Raw genomic sequence first — 16,863 nt, 5'->3', positions numbered from 1 at the left:
CATTTTGATTATTCAGTGCCTAGACATTTGCTAGTTGTAGAATTCTACCAAGTAAATTTTCTTACCCCATTGGCAGATTTTTTTTATTTATTATTTATTATTATTATTTTGCTTAACACAAGACAATTTGGCTTGACTTTGTTTATTTGGCTTATTTGAGAGGAACAGTTTTTTGCACTGTGTGAAATTATGTAATTGTTTTTTAAGGAAATCTCAAACATCATGACAACGTACCATCGAGAAACACAGGAAACGTTTTATTAGCAGAAAGGAAGAGTGGTCACGGCAGCACTGACTGGAAGACGTGACAGGATATTGACCTAAGTCGTACCATCTGTGGCGTCATAACTGACCTCAGAGTTGTTTGAACATATTGCCGTCTCACTAAAGCAGTATTTCCCGCCAGAGCATTTTGTCCACCTGCCATATTGTGTAGAGGACACCAAGAAAGAAATTCAAAAGACAACTTCTTTTTTCTTTTCCCTGTCCTATGATTTAATGCCCAAACAACCAAACTGTATCCACCCACATGGACACATGACTCACACCTCCACTAACACACAGTAGAGGAAACCAGGGCATGGTGAATCAAGGGGCACAGTGAATCAGTAGCTATATCTGCAAAACTACATATATATTTGCAGCAGGTATGCCATATTTTTATCCATAAAGACACCCCCCTTTATAAATAGTGTTTTGTTTTGGATACATTAAGGGTAAACTAGTTGGCAAGTGAAGTCAGTTTTTCCTATCAAAAGTAAATTTTGTGGATGTCAGTGTCTGTATTATTTCTAACAACCGCGGAAAGGTGGACCAAAAAATTGTATTAGTTAGAAGATACCTCGTCCATCGGAAAGCATGTGTTATGTCTTCTCCAGACTACAGCTATTGATAACATGACTCATGTGTGTCACATTGCACTGGGGCCACAGTGAATCAGTCTAGAAAGTGATTTACTAAGCCCCAGTATCAAGTGGATGAGCCAATATTACTTGTTGAAGCTTAGACATTTATTTTTCCATTAATTATTTCTATAATTTGGTATTATAAAACAGTTGTTTTCATGTTTAAACAGAAATTATGACAGTGGTATTTATAATACTTTCTAAAGGACTTATATCACTCTATATGATGCTTGCACATTACATAGCTGGTTTGTATATGCATCAGCATATATTTAATCATTTGGAAGAAAATCGTTATAATTCATGTGTTTTTTTCATTATACGAGGTCTGTCCGTAAAAGTATCGTACCTTTTTATTTTTTTTTCAAAAACTATATGGATTTCATTCATTAGTTTTTACGTCAGACATGCTTGAACCCGTCGTCGTGCATGCGTGAGTTTTTCCACGCCTCTCGGTGACGCGTCATTCACCTGTGAGCACGCCTTGTGGAAGGGAGTCGGTCCCGCCCCCTCGTCGGATTTTCATTGTCTGGAAATGGCGGAATGAAAAGGACTTTTTTTCCATCAGAATTTTTTCAGAAGCTGTTAGAGACTGGCACCTGGAAACCATTCGAAAAAATTTACTGGCTTTCAGTGAAAATTTTACGGGCTTCACAGAGAATAAGGACCGAAACGGAGGTGTTCCTTTGTCTCGCTTCATCAGCGAATCGGTCGTGACGCGCGAAGCCTACCGCGCGGCTTTCCATGACAAATCTCTTGTTAAAGTGAAATCTGCCGGAGAAATGGCTGATGTCCAGGTCTTGTGATACACCAGAGAAAGAGCCACACGACGGTCTCGTATCCACAGAGCCATCAGCTTAGAAATGATCCAGTGGTTTGTGCCCGCATCGTCGCAGCTCGCAGCGCGGCCACCGACCGTCCTTTAAAGGGGTCCTTAACACTGTAGTTAAAGTCCTTATTCTCTGTGAAGTGTTGTGTGGGCCGCTGAAGAGGAGGTACTGCTGGCCACCACCACCAGAGGGCGCCCTGCCTGAGTGCGGGCTCCAGGCACCAGAGGGCGCTTGCCGCATCATGGGAGTAGCCTGGGTGACAGCTGTCACCCATCACCAGACACAGCTGTTCTAATCAGCACCGAGGTATATCAGGAGGACGGCGTCTCCACCTCAGTGCCGAGATATCGCCTAAGACCAAGGTAGTATTCTCTGCAGTTTACATTGCATCATCAGCTAAGACTGTGTTAGTTAAAACCTTTTTCAGGACTGGGACTACTGAAAACCTCATTCTTTGGATAAGTACTCACTTCCTGCTATACTTTGCCAAGAGGTGGAGGCGGCTTCTCCCCTCTCTGTTACTGGGTGCGTTCATCCATCCTGTGTGTTGGTTGCTCTCTCCTACCAGCAGTAACCGGATCCGACGAGCGGAGGCAGTGGCCACCTGGGAATTCGGGACTTGGCGGTGTGGGGTTCCAGTATTCCAGGGTTCGGTGGCAGAGGAGATCTGGGTGGTTCCGGTTCGACTGAGACAGACGTCTCCTACCTTCGACCTGCCCACACGACACCAGCGGGATTCGACCCCCAAATGTGTTTGTTGTATTACTCGTGCTTGTTTCAGTAGTAAATCTTGTTATTTACTCTCTCCATTGTCCGTTCATTGCGCCCCCTGTTGTGGGTCTGTGTTCCTACACTTTCACAACATGAAGCCCGTAAAATTTTCACTGAAAGCCAGATAAATTTTTCGAATGGTTTCCAGGTGCCAGTCTCTAACAGCTTCTGAAAAAATTCTGATGGAAAAAAAGTCCTTTTCATTCCGCCATTTCCAGACAATGAAAATCCGACGAGGGGGGCGGGACCACTCCTTCACAAGGCGTGCTCACAGGTGAATGACGTCACCGACAGGCGTGGAAAAACTCACGCATGCGCACGAGGGTTCAAGCATGTCTGACGTAAAAACATATGAATGAAATCCATATAGTTTTTGAAAAAAATAAAAAGGTACGATACTTTACGGACAGACCTCATATTCTAAGTTGATTCACTGTGCCCTGGACACTGATTCACTGTGCCCTGTGAATTAGTGTCTGGGGCACAGTGAATCAAAAATTTTAAAATCAGTTTTAAACACCTATAAATTACACTTGGGAAGAAATAAGTAACACAGCATTATAAACAATAACTTGCTGTATTAAATCCACAATAGAATGACCTAAACCTATGCATAATGTGTTTATGCTGCCACAAAACCACATTTCTGATCCACTGTGCCCCGGCTTCCCCTACTCCTACATGCTTCATGCATCTCTCAACAGCAAACTGAAAGCTAACACACAACACCCAAATGCAAAGGGAGAGGTGAGAAAAGTAAAAAGAGGTCCTGTGTGGTATTCTCATATATTTTTCTTGTACTTCCTGGGTGTCCCAGCCCACTCCTTTCTGGGACGCAGCAGTGGGGATTCTTGATCCATTTTAAGCCCCAACCAGAATGTTGATAAGTCTCTAGATTACTGCCCAACATGTTTATGATAGCCTATTATTCTCTAAGCTCTGCGCGGGCCCGTGCGTGCTTCATATACTTAGCAGAACTATTTAGGTCATAATGAAATCTCAGAGAAAAGTGTTATAGGCAGAAATATGAAAAAATATGACATTACTCCTGCTTTGTGTCCTACGTAGGTCATAGCAAGTCAACATGTAGAATGCTGTGCAACAACCACAGCAATGAAACTAAACCAGAAATGGACATGAATCCAAGCAGAGCTGGCCTTGATGGCAATGACACCTAGGGTTTGGAAATAAAATAAACAAGCTCATTCAAGCTACATGTAACTTCAAAACTGCATATACGAGGGCTGTCAATAAAGTTACGGTCCTTTTTATTTTTTTCAAAAACTATATGGATTTCATTCATATGTTTTTACGTCAGACATGCTTGAACCCTCGTGCGCATGCGTGAGTTTTTCCACGCCTGTCGGTGACGTCATTCGCCTGTGAGCACTCCTTGTGGGAGGAGTCGTCCATCCCCTCGTCGGAATTCCTTTGTCTGAGAAGTTGCTCAGAGACTGGCGCGTTGTTTGATCAAAAATTTTTCTAAACCTGTGAGACACATCGAAGTGGACACGGTTCGAAAAATTAAGCTGGTTTTCAGTGAAAATTTTAACGGCTGATGAGAGATTTTGAGGTGATACTGTCGCTTTAAGGACTTCCCACGGTGCGAGACGTCGCTCAGCGCTCTCAGGCGGCGTCATCAGCCTGTTCAAGCTGAAAACCTCCACATTTCAGGCTCTATTGATCCAGGACGTCGTGAGAGAACAGAGAAGTTTCAGAAGAAGTCGGTTTCAGCATTTTATCCGGATATTCCACTGTTAAAGGAGATTTTTTTAATGAAAGACGTGCGGATGGGTCCGCGCGTCGGGACGCAGCCGCCGCGACGCTCCGCCACAGGAAAAACACCTCTGTTGAAAGCCTTAAGGACAAGTTGGAACATGTCCTGCCTGTTAAACAATTTCTCATATACTCACTCCACTGAAAGCCATCAAAAGCCGCCTGGATTTTACAAATGGTTATCAACACGGAGGTGTTTTTCCTGTGCCGCCGCACCGCGTCGGCTGCGTCCCGACGCGCGGATCCGTCCGCACGTCTTTCATTAAAAAATCTCCTTTAACAGTGGAATATCCGGATAAAATGCTGAAACCGACTTCTTCTGAAACTTCTCTGTTCTCTCACGACGTCCTGGATCAATAGAGCCTGAAATGTGGAGGGTTTTCAGCTTGAACAGGCTGATGACGCTGCCTGAGAGCGCTGCGCGACGTCTCGCACCGTGGAAAAGTCCTTAAAGCGACAGAATCACCTCAAATCTCTCATCAGCCGTTAAAATTTTCACTGAAAACCAGCTTAATTTTTCGAACCGTGTCCACTGCGATGTGTCTCACAGGTTTAGAAAAATTTTGATCAAACAACGCGCCAGTCTCTCAGCAACTTCTCAGACAAAGGAATTCCGACGAGGGGCTGGACGACTCCTCCCACAAGGAGTGCTCACAGGCGAATGACGTCACCGACAGGCGTGGAAAAACTCACGCATGCGCACGAGGGTTCAAGCATGTCTGACGTAAAAACATATGAATGAAATCCATATAGTTTTTGAAAAAAATAAAAAGGACCGTTACTTTATTGACAGCCCTCGTACAGTATGTCAAGCAGGACCAACCCAGTCTCACAAGTTTTTTTCGTGCTCCCTTCATGAAAATTTGACTAATTTCATGACAGGTTTTTTTTTTTAAATCTTACATTACCAACCCTACCTCTCCTCCTTCCTCTAACCCTAACCATAATCTGCCCTCCCCCCAGCACTTTTAATTTCGTGCACCCCTCATGGAATGTACGTATTAGAATAAATTGGTGATCCCCTTATGAACGTTATCACAAACCAATAGATTAATATATATTTCATGATGCTAAATCACGACATGCCATGCAATATGGTAGATCAAGTCAGAGAGAGACGGAAGAAGTGTCTGCTTCAGCTACAGTCATACAAAAGCTTCCCCACAAGGTTTTGTGGGATTGGAACCATGTTATTAGAGTTTTAGAAGGTAATCATTGCTAAACAATCAAAGTAAATTTGCCTTTCTGATGTCATAAATTTCTGTGTGGATTCTCTCCATCTCTCGGAACCCATTCACTGCATACATAGCTTAACTCCCTCCCTATTTTCTTTTGTTACTAAATTCATACAAAATGCTTTCTGGGTTGTGTAGAGACGCTATTTGAATTTCATAATGCAACTGCGCCCTGCGATAGACTGGCATCCTGTCCAAGGTGTGCTTCCCCCCCCCGTCTCGCTCAATCACTGCTGAAAAGAAGTGTGTATAGGAATTGAAGAAATGAATAAATAATGCAACTGCTGTGAAATCAGTAATGTTTTACTGCTTTGATTTGGTGTACTTCTGTGCAGAAATGGCCTGTTTTCCTCACTGACAGCCACACCTTCTCCTAATCCATTATCCAAATCCATAAAAATTCAGCAGGTGGCAGCCACATCTATAGGATATGACTTAGATGAAGTAACGTTGCTGTTGCAAAGTAAAGGCTGTTTGCAATAAATCAAAATGTATCAAATTTGTTTTCATCAACACATGCTTCAAAAATCAGTATCTCGTGTGGACCCTCTTTGACACTTACAACAACTTTTCTTTGAAGCTTAGTGGACACAATACATTTTTTTCACGCTGAGTTTTGCCTCTGCTAAGTTGAGCTGAATTCGACCCAGTGAAGCTGTTAGACGTGCTTTAAGCAGTTCCAAGTTTAATGCCAGAGTGAGGAACAATATGGCTGTGAGACAATTTTGTGGTTTTATGGCATATCAGAAACATAGTCACGGATAGTTATGGTGTTGCCACAGTTACTTTGAAAAAGTTTACTTTATTAGCTATTTATACAGTTACTTAATGAGCAGCTGCGGATCTGCTGAATGTAACTATAAAGTAACTAGTAAATCTAGGATTATTTAAAACTAAGTACTCAGAAAGTACTATAAGTTACTTTGCCAAGTAGTATACTTTGCTTATTACTCATTACTCCATTTTAAGAGTAACCAAGTAGATTAATAGTTACCTTATTACCTTACCTTTATTACTTTACTCTTACCTTACCTTACTTTACCTTACCTTTTACTTAGCCTTACCTTTATTTCTTTACCTTACCTTACCGTTACCTTACCTTTATTACTTTACCTAACCTTTCTTAGCAGCTAACAATAAATTGCCAGCAGCTGCTAATAAAGGTTAATAATAACTGTATAAAGCTGTGAATGGAGTAACTGTAAAAAGTAACTGTATAAAGTAACTAACTAAAGTAACTAAAAAGTAACTCAATCTTAAGATTAACCAAGTTACATTACTAGTTACTTATTACCTTACCTTTATTACTTTACCTTCCCCTTACCTTACCTTTTAAGACTAGTCATTAATGTATCTGAAAGAATTCAAACTATTAATTCACAGGTATGTGACTATTCCATCACAAAGCCAACAAAGTCCACATTCCAGAAGGGTCTAGAACATGAAGTTCCTTTGTATCTTCATTTTTGCATGTAGTCTCTCCTCAACAGATCAGTATGGATCTGTTTGTTGAAGCATTAAGGCAGATGCCTTTCCTGACTCAACTGCAGATGTGCACAGATAATGGGCAATGGGTGGCTTTGAACTGGGAATTTTCTTGATGGAAGGCAAGTGTACTAACCACTTGTACTACTGTGCTGGCCCAGAAACATCTGGAAACACATCTATAAAACCTGGAAACTTTAAAAACCTGTACACTGTACACTGGTTTGTCTGCATGATTCATTTGGTGCAAGACTTGCTTTGTTTTACATGTCTGTGTGTATGGTATGATGTTGAACTGGCTCCAGTTTATTTTCTGGAAAGCTCCACAGACATTTAAAAATATTCCGCTGTTTAAAATTATGATGATTGCTATGATGGGAGTTCATTCTTTTCTGGTGCAGATTTAATTGCATCATATCATGGCTCATATTTCAACAACATAATATCTGCTAAATGTCCCTCTCTGCCATTAAAATGTCTGGTCCATCAGGCACACACACTAAAAGAAGAGGAGAAAGAGGGTCCACAGCCTTAAGCCAATGAAAATGCCATTGATGTAACTATTGAGTGTACGCTGCCAGGAATAAGGCAGTCGGGACCAGTTGCTAGCCATCAGGGGCTTGTACATGGGGGAGTCTGGATCTGTCCGCCTGTTGCGTAAGATGTCACGGCTCTTTGATGTCTGTGGCTGTTTAGGCTTTGATTTACAAAGCACCATCTTGATCATTTTGCTCCTTTCTTGTAGCTATTGGAGCCATCAGAGCATATTAGTAGCTTTTATTTTTGGAAGAAAGGATAACTTGATAAGTACAGAGGAAAAGTCCAGGCTGGGACAATGCAGACATATAAAAAAAAAACCTTTGAAGCAGTCTCACTCATGTTTGTGCACTTCTGTTTTTGTGCTCATGCGTTGCCTGGATGTGCACTGATACGGATTTGGTTCCCTGGCATTTTGCATGCCGCTGACTATCTGTGTTTCGCCTCCATTTTCGGGCAGAGCCTTTCGCTGTGGCTAGCGTTAAATTGCCTATGCATTAGCAGTAGATGTTGACTGGCTGGCAAATGTGGCTTTACATAATGTCCCGCTCCATCATTGTCATCTTTTCTTTGCTTTATGACACATTTGTAACCTTTTATCCCACAGGCATGCAGGTGACTTACCCGTTTGTCTCTGCTCTGTTAAATCCAGATCCAACCGATGGGATGAGGAAAATGGACGCCGTTCTACGAATTCTGGATCCGAATCAGTTTCCAGCCCAAGACGAGCTGACATCCAAGCCCTCAATCCGAAGGGTGACCATACAGAAACGCAGAGGTGTCAGCACAGATGAAGGGCCCTGATGTCACAGCAATGGCTCTGCGGGGTGTGATGATGTCATCACTCATGGACACTGATAAGACCCAGGAGAGCTTAAAAGTCACAGTCCCCAATGGGGTTAGCCTGCAGATGAAATATGAACTCTCTTTTCCTTTAGGTGATCCAAATTTTTGCCAGATTTTGACCCTTGAGAAGAGAATAGCTTTAAAATTTTGAATTCTCCAATGAAGGAAGCCATATGGGCGCTGAGACATGAGGGCATAAGAAGAACTGAGATTTAAGTCTTTGATGTAAGAGGGAGGCTAAGTGCCCTCTTCATTTCTGAAGGCACTTCTGAATTTTTTCTGTTGTCTAAATATCTCCTTTGGACAGGCCTCAGGCTCCAACTCTGGATAGACGAGGAACTACCAAGTAAAATTCATTCGGACGTTGCAACATTCATAGGATGCAACTTTGTGTGTGCTCATTGCCTAGTCGGACGCTCATATATATATATATATATATATATATATATATATATATATATATATATATATATATATATATATATATATATATATATATATATATGACAACTGTAAGATTCAGTTATTTTATAAAATTACTAGGTGGGCAGAGGACTAATATTAACCGAACAACACACCATTTACTGAAAAATCAGATGGTTCAAAATCCACTTTTCTTTGTTTTAAGAAAAATGGATTTGAAATATTGGCTGGACAGATGTCCAATATGAATAAAACTGATCGGTATTTTTTGCATGGAATGATTGTAATATAAGATGAAAAGTTGACAGTTTATTATTATTATGATTTTTAATGTTCATTCAGAGCTAGAACTTCTTCATTCATTCATATTTTAACTTTATCTTATTTACCTTCAGAATTGGCAAGTTTTTTCTTCTGTCATAATTCATTCATTTTATATTCACATTTAAAATAAGGGTTACGAGGAGACTAGAGCATATCCCAGCAGTCACTGGGCGAGAGGTAGGGTACACCCTGGACAGGGTGCCAGTCTATTGCAGGGTCACACATATTGCCAGACAATCACTCATACTCCCAAATAGCTGCTATGACTGAAACACTTTATTTCAAAAGTGACATTCTGAAATCAGTGTAGGTACTGTACTAATGAGGCCTTTCAAAAATGAACGTAACAGCATTAATTATCGATTTAGACAACAAATTGGTCTATCTCTGGGCCAACAGATATGTGAAATCCCAGCTGTACAAAATGCTGTATCTGGTACAATAGCATAAGACATTTCCAAATCTGAAGGAGAACAGTACATCATGAAAATAGTAAAAATGTCAAAACAGGACCTTTTGAAAATTAACAGTGCAATACTAATGATTTAGACAACAAGTCACAAATTGGTCTCAGCCAACCAACAATTGAAACACCAGCTATGCTAAAGGGCCTATCTAGCTCAATATCCAGAAAGCATTTCCCAAACATAAAAGAGATCAGTTCATAATGAAAACAGTGTTAATATGAGACACAGACCCTTCTGACATTAAACTAAATGCCTTTCAAGAACTTTATGTTTCTTCCTGAAAATGTGAAATTAAGACTAGCAACAAAGAACTATATGATTCTGTAATGTACTGACATGATTAACTAAACTGTTGGTAAAAGTGGATGGAGAACCAGTTAATTTTTAGTGAATAATATAGTAGCCCAGTACTTTATTTACTCTCAAATGACTTTTTCAAATGACTGTTTGATGAGCCATTGTAGCACTTGGACTAAGTTACCTAGCTTGCAAGCTATCTTAGTCACTCTTTGTAAGTTAATAGTTACTTGAAGGGGAGGCATTTGTATTACAACTGATTGAAAACTGTACTACAACCCCAATTCCAATGAAGTTGGGATGTTGTGCGAAATGTAAATTAAAACAGAGTACAATGATTTGCAAATCCTCTTCAACCTATATTCAATTGAATACACCACAAAGACAAGATATTTAATGTTCAAACTGATAGAGGTTTTTGTTTTTGTGCAAATATTTGTCATGATTAGGTATAAAAGGAGCATCCCAAAAGGCTCAGCCGTTCACAAGCAAGATGGGGCGAGAATCACCACTTTGTGAACAACTGCGTGAAAAAAATAGTCCAACAGTTTAAGAACAATGTTTCTCAACATTCAATTGCAAGGAATTTAGGGATTCCATCATCTACATAATATAATCAGAAAATTCAGAGAATCTGGAGAACTTTCTACACATAAGCGGCAAGGCTGAAAACCAACACTGAATGCCCGTGGCCTTCACCCCTCAGGCGGCAATGCATTAAAAACTGACATCATTGTGTAAAGGATCTTACAGTTTGGGCTCAGGAACACTTCAGAAAACCATTGTCAGTTAACACAGTTTGTCGCAACATCTACAATTGCAAGTTAAAACCCTACCATGCAAAGCGAAAGCCATACATTAACAACATCCAGAAACGCCACCGCCTTCTCTGGGCCTGAGTTCATTTGAAATGGACAGACGCAAAGTAGAAAAGTGTGCTGTGGTCTGATGAGTCCACATTTCAAATTGTTTTTGGAAATCATGGATGTCGTGTCCTCCAGACAAAAAAGGAAAAAGACCATCCAGATTGTTACCAACGCAAAGTTCAACAGCCAGCATTTGTGATGGTATGGGGGTGTGTTAGTGCCCATGGCATGAGCAACTTATACATCTGTGATGTCACCATCAATGCTGAAAGGTACATCCAGGTTTTGGAGCAACATATGCTACCATCCAAGCAACGTCTTTTTCAGGGACGTCCCTGCTTATTTCAGCAAGACAATGCCAAGCCACATTCTGCACGTGTTACAACAGCGTGGCTTTGTAGTAAAAGAGTGCGTGTACTAAACTGGCCTGTCTGCAGTCCAGACCTGTCGACCGTTGAAAATGTGTGGTGCATTATGAAGCTCAAAATACGACAACAGAGACCCCGGACTGTTGAACAACTGAAGTTGTACATCAAGCAAGAATGACAAAGAATTCCACCTACAAAGCTTCAACAATTAGTGTCCTCAGTTCTCAAATGCTTACTGAGTGTTGTTTGAAGGAAAGGTGATGTAACACAGTGGTAAACATACCACTGTCCTAGCTTTTTTGAAACGTGTTGCAGGCATCCATTTCAAAATGAGCAAATATTTGCACAAAAATAATAAAGTTTATCAGTTTGAACATTAAATATCTTGGTCTTTGTGGTGTATTCAATTGAATATAGGTTGAAGAGGATTTGCAAATCATTGTATTCTGTTTTTATTTACATTTTACACAAAGTCCCAACTTCATTGGAATTGGGGTTGTAATATGTTACTTGAACAGTTTGCTAGGTGCTATGACACATAGCTGTGTTTTTTGGGCACTGTGTGCTTCTGTCACCTCAAATGTCAGAAGTATAAAGACCAATAATCCCTACCGCATATAGATAAAACGGACCCAGAATGCATTCTCCAACATACGTGTTTTTATTTATTATTTTGGCCAGCACAAACACTTCCTATAGCATTAGAACAGCAATGATTTTTGCTTTGCTGTGTCTGGCTAATGTGCTTTATTTTTAAAAATATGTTTTTAGTGTTTGTTTGCTGTTACTTTCACATTAGTTAGCTTAAAGTCTGTCGTCATGGAGAAGTGCAACAATTTCACGAATATGACAGTCCCACAGCTGGAAAAAAAAAATCTAACTGGAAGCACTCGGTGAGCGCAAACCTCTGCCAAGGCCATAAGGTCACTGACGTCACATGGAATACCCTTTGGCAAAGAGACTTATTCCATGTTGTTTCACAAATCTACTGCCATGTTTCAGGTTCAGTGGTTAACCCTCTGGGGTCTGAGGCCATTTTTTGGACAGTTCACTCGCCTGGCATAAATGTTTTATTGTTACTGTTAATAGCTCTCCCTGCATCCCACAATCAAGTTTTATGTCTCTTTTTTTTTCAGGACAACCTGTACTTTCAAAACATATATGCTACTGTATAGTTGTGTTTTATAAGTGTAATAAAAGTTTACAATCAGAAATAAGAAAGGAAAAAGTAAAGCGGAATAATTTTCCACACACGGGTGATTCTTTAACTACGGGCACTATTGGCCTTGTAAATGTAATTTCCACCACACCATTGCCTTACAATATAAAGCACCTTGGGGCAACTGTTTGTTGTGATTTGGCGCTATATACATGTGCTCTGATGTCATTGTTTATCTCCATAGAAACTACCCAAACAATCTTTCATACAAACTGTTTAAAGGGACATTACAGTGTTGTGGTGGAAATTACGGCAATAGTGTGGGACAACTACATTTTGTTTTAAAAAATCACAACAGTTGTATGACATTGAATACCCCAATTATGTTTTGATTATTTTACTGATATTTTATTCAGAGATATTTAAAACATTAGAAAAAACGTTTCTTTACCATCATTTTTATCATTGAAGATCAAAAGTCTGGGTGTGGAACAAGCACAAAATGGCAATATTTGCATATAATGATGCTGAAAAAAGGTGAAAAAGTCATCATAGGTTACTACAACAAATTTCTTAACACACTTTCATTGTGAAGATAACTATAAAATTTATAAAATTTCCCCTTTTTTACTGTTTTTCATACAATATGATCAAAGAACATAATAAGTGCCCATAGTCTAAGAATTCACCCACACATTTATTAAAACACACAGCAAGCTATAATAAACTAGCAACACATCACTCCTAAAAAACAATCTTTGGTGTGTCACGTGAGGTGAATCTGCCCTAAGATTGGATTTTGGAAAACCATGTGACGTGAGCCAATTCCAATTGGACACTCACATTGCTCATGTCATTACACAGCTATGAGGACTACAAAGATGATGGATGGTGATTCGAAAGTCCGCGGCGTTAACTTTTCAGCAAAAAAAAAGTATGTTTCTATCTTATATCATTACAAAGTTATTTATAAATTTAGTAAAGCTTGGTCTCAGCCGTCGTATATGACAGAGTCGGCCCCAGAGGGTTAAACCCTTAGATCGTCAGCTAATGTATTATAAAGAGAAACTGCATGAACTGCACAAGTTTTTTTTCTAATGACAAGTTTATTCAATGAGGAGAAACAAATGCTAAATTATTGTTGTGTCGTAACTTAATTTTTGTTCGGCCTTTGTGACCCATCTTCATGAAGTTAAATGCAAAAATGATGAAATTGGCCTTATCCTGCAATGATAAAGAATCATTAAAAAAATTACTGGATCTGGATCGTGTTCCGGATCATTACCAAAATTTAATGACTTCTAAGTTAGGCCAAGATACGCCCCTGGTAAAAAATTTCATTGAAATCTGTTGAGGATTTTTTTGAGTAACCCTGCTAATAAACCAACCAACCAACAAACAAATGGACGTGACCGTAGTATCATTTAACAAATAAAATTAATTTTTATTTTAAAATCACTCACAATTATCTGATTATTTTTGATTGGCAGCTGTGCAGCAACATTTCTTCCCGTCTGCATCAAACACGAATAGGTAGGATGGGTATTGATAAGATTTTATCGATATCGATGCCATTATCGATTCTGCTTATCGATCCGATTCCTTATCGATTCCCTTACCGATACCTCGTGAATTTTGTACTAAAAGTAGGCTTTACAGATTTTCTACGTATTTCATTGAGTCTTAAAGTAAATAAATAGGAAATTGGTCACTGTATCCTTGATCTCTGGACATAAATAAAAATAAAACGGTGTTTCACTTTGAAGTTATTAATTCAGACTGGACTCTATCATTCTAACTTGACTCGTCAGAGAACTGCGCAACGTTTGGTGCTGTGTGAACAGAACGGAGGACAATTCTCGTTTCTTTCTCACAACAAGACAGGAGTCCCAGTTAGTAACTTTAATCCGCACAAACATGACTCACGATTGACATATTCAGGGATGAAAGTGGTAAAAAACAAAAAAAGCTGAAACCCAAAATTACCCCCCAACACCATCCATCCATCCATCCATCCATCCATCCATCCATTTTCTTCCGCTTTATCCGGAGTCGGGTCGCGGGGGCAGCAGCTCAAGCAAAGCCGCCCAGACCTCCCGATCCACACACACCTCCCCCAGCTCCTCCGGGGGAACCCCAAGGCATTCCCAAGCCAGCTGAGAGATGTAGTCCCTCCAGCGTGTCCTGAGTCTTCCCTGGGGCCTCCTCCCAATGGGACGTGCCTGGAACACCTCTCCAGCGAGGTGTCCAGGGGGCATCCGGAAAAGATGCCCGAGCCACCTCAACTGACTCCTTTCGACATGGAGGAGCAGCGGCTCAACTCCGAGCTCCTCCCGAGTGACCGAGCTCCTCACCCTATCTCTAAGGGAGCACCCAGCCACCCTGCGGAGGAAACTCATCTCGGCAGCTTGTACTCACGATCTCGTTCTTTCGGTCATGAGCCAAATCTCATGACCATAGGTGAGGATCGGAACGTAGATCGATCGGTAAATCGAGAACTTTGCCCCCCTACTCAGCTCTCTCTTCACCACGACGGTCCAATACAGCGACCGCATCACTGCAGATGCTGTCTATCGATCTCACGCTCCATCCGTCCCTCACTCGTGAACAAGACCCCGAGATACTTAAACTCCTTCACACTCCACCGACCTGAAGAGGGCAAAGCACCTTTTTCCAGTCGAGAACCATGGCCTCGGAAAATGTTTCAATTCTAGAAGCTCTGAAATGCAATCTGGGACTATTCCAGACGATAAACTGCAGTGAGTGCAGCATCCATTTAGTGAGAAAAAAAAAACAACTTTCCTTATTCAAATTCATTCCAGTAGTAGTCTACTCTTAGTGGGATGCAGCTGTTTTCTAGCTTGGCAGATAGTTCTGGAGGAAATCACTGAAGAAATTAACACATTGAAATATGGTTTGACTGAAACAAACTGTTAAACTTAAATAGACAGGGATGAAATGGAGGTGTAAGAGTCACTAGGTGTCACAGGAAACACATTTATTTCTGTATGTATGTATGCATGTATGTATGTATTTATTTATTTATTTATTTATGTTCATTGTTAGTTGCTTTTATATTTTCTGTTGTGTTTCTATTCAGGTTCTTTTTGTCTCTTTCTCTAAAATTGTATATAATAATCATTAGATTATTAATATATAAACAAAAATAAATTTAAGAAATATTACAATTTGAAACAAATGCACCCGAACGTGATAACAGCTGCAACTGCTTAATGCTAACTTTTAACATTGAAAATGCCATAGACATGCTAACGCGTTAGCATCGCTCCCATTTTTAAGTCATAAAATACATCTATCAACTGTTTCAGAAGACCATAACAGGTTGGTTTAACACAGAAAAGGTAAATAATACTCATAGACGTATGCTCTTTAGGGATTTAGAGGGGGAAAATTAAGCGAAAGAAAGAAAGAATAAACAAAGCAATAGATCGAAGCATTGCTTCAATCTGCGAACCACTGCTTCGATTGGTTCAAGGTTCAAAGCAAAGCCACGCTGCAGAAAAGTTGATTACGGACCCGCTGCAGGGTCTGTAATCAATGTAGAGAAATGATAATTTTCCTGACAAACACCCCCCAAAACAACGGCCACTCTGAAGGAACGATAACAGAATCGTTACGCACAAAGCTTATTGATGTCGGGTGGATCGAATCATTTCTTAACAATACCCGAAAGGAACCGGTTCTCGATACCCATCCTACGAAAAGGTACGGTTGGGCCTACGTCACTTCCACTTAGTTACGGCCGCCATTTTGGATTGCCACTGAAACAAACTGTACGTGCACTCACAACCATTGTCGATATAGTAGTCTTTACTGCTGCTTATTCACAAGGCCTGCCGATTTGGTCATACCAAATGGCGTATGAGTATGTGGAGAGCCTTGATAGGTGTACAAAAGTTGCTGCAGTTAAAGTTAAAGTTGCTACAGTTAAAAAGCTCGTAGTTGGATCTCGGGATCAAGCTGACAGCCCGCTGCAAGGCAAGCTGCCGTCTGTCCCAGCCCCTGCCTCTCGGTGCCCCCCAATGCTCTTAGCTGAGTGTCCCGCGAGGTTCAAAGCGTTTACTTTGAAAAATTTGAGTGTTTAAAGCAGGCCTGAATACCCCAGCTAGGATTAATGGAATAGGACTCCAGTTCTATTTTGTGAGTTTTCGCTCTCTGAACTGGGACCAGCCAGGGGCATTTGTATTGTGCCGCTAGAGTTGAAATTCTTGGACTGGCGCAAGATGGATGAAAACAAAAGCATTTGCCAAGAATGTTTTCATTAATCAAGAATAAAAGTCGGAGGTTCGAAGACGATCAGATACCGTCGTAGTTCCGACTATAAATGATGCCACTAGCGATCCAGCGGTGTTATCCCCATGACCATCCTCGTTACTCAGCTGATAGCAGCCAGCCATTTATCCCTTCTGTCTGGACTTTTGTGGCGCTTTGGGAGCTTGAAAAAAAAATGCACTTTTCGATTGTTTTACTTATTGTGGTTGGTACAGCCAACTACAACACACGATCGTGGCATTCTCTGTGAAAACTGGTGTATTTTAAGTAAAAAAAAACAT

The 16,863-nt window shown here is 40.5% G+C and overlaps 1 long non-coding RNA gene across 1 annotated transcript; it reads left to right on the top strand.

Moving 5' to 3' along the window:
- The first annotated feature begins 328 nt into the window (after window positions 1-328).
- LOC117515475 lies at window positions 329-16,628 on the top strand. Its single transcript, XR_004562162.1, has 3 exons — window positions 329-341; window positions 10,923-10,925; window positions 16,534-16,628. It is a non-coding gene; the product is annotated as an uncharacterized LOC117515475 (long non-coding RNA).
- The last annotated feature ends 235 nt before the right edge of the window (window positions 16,629-16,863 follow it).

This window comes from Thalassophryne amazonica, chromosome 8, assembly GCF_902500255.1.
Source record: "Thalassophryne amazonica chromosome 8, fThaAma1.1, whole genome shotgun sequence".
Classification (NCBI taxonomy): domain Eukaryota; kingdom Metazoa; phylum Chordata; class Actinopteri; order Batrachoidiformes; family Batrachoididae; genus Thalassophryne; species Thalassophryne amazonica.
Note: the sequence above shows the minus strand (reverse complement) of the source record. Positions and strands in the feature narration are given on the sequence as shown.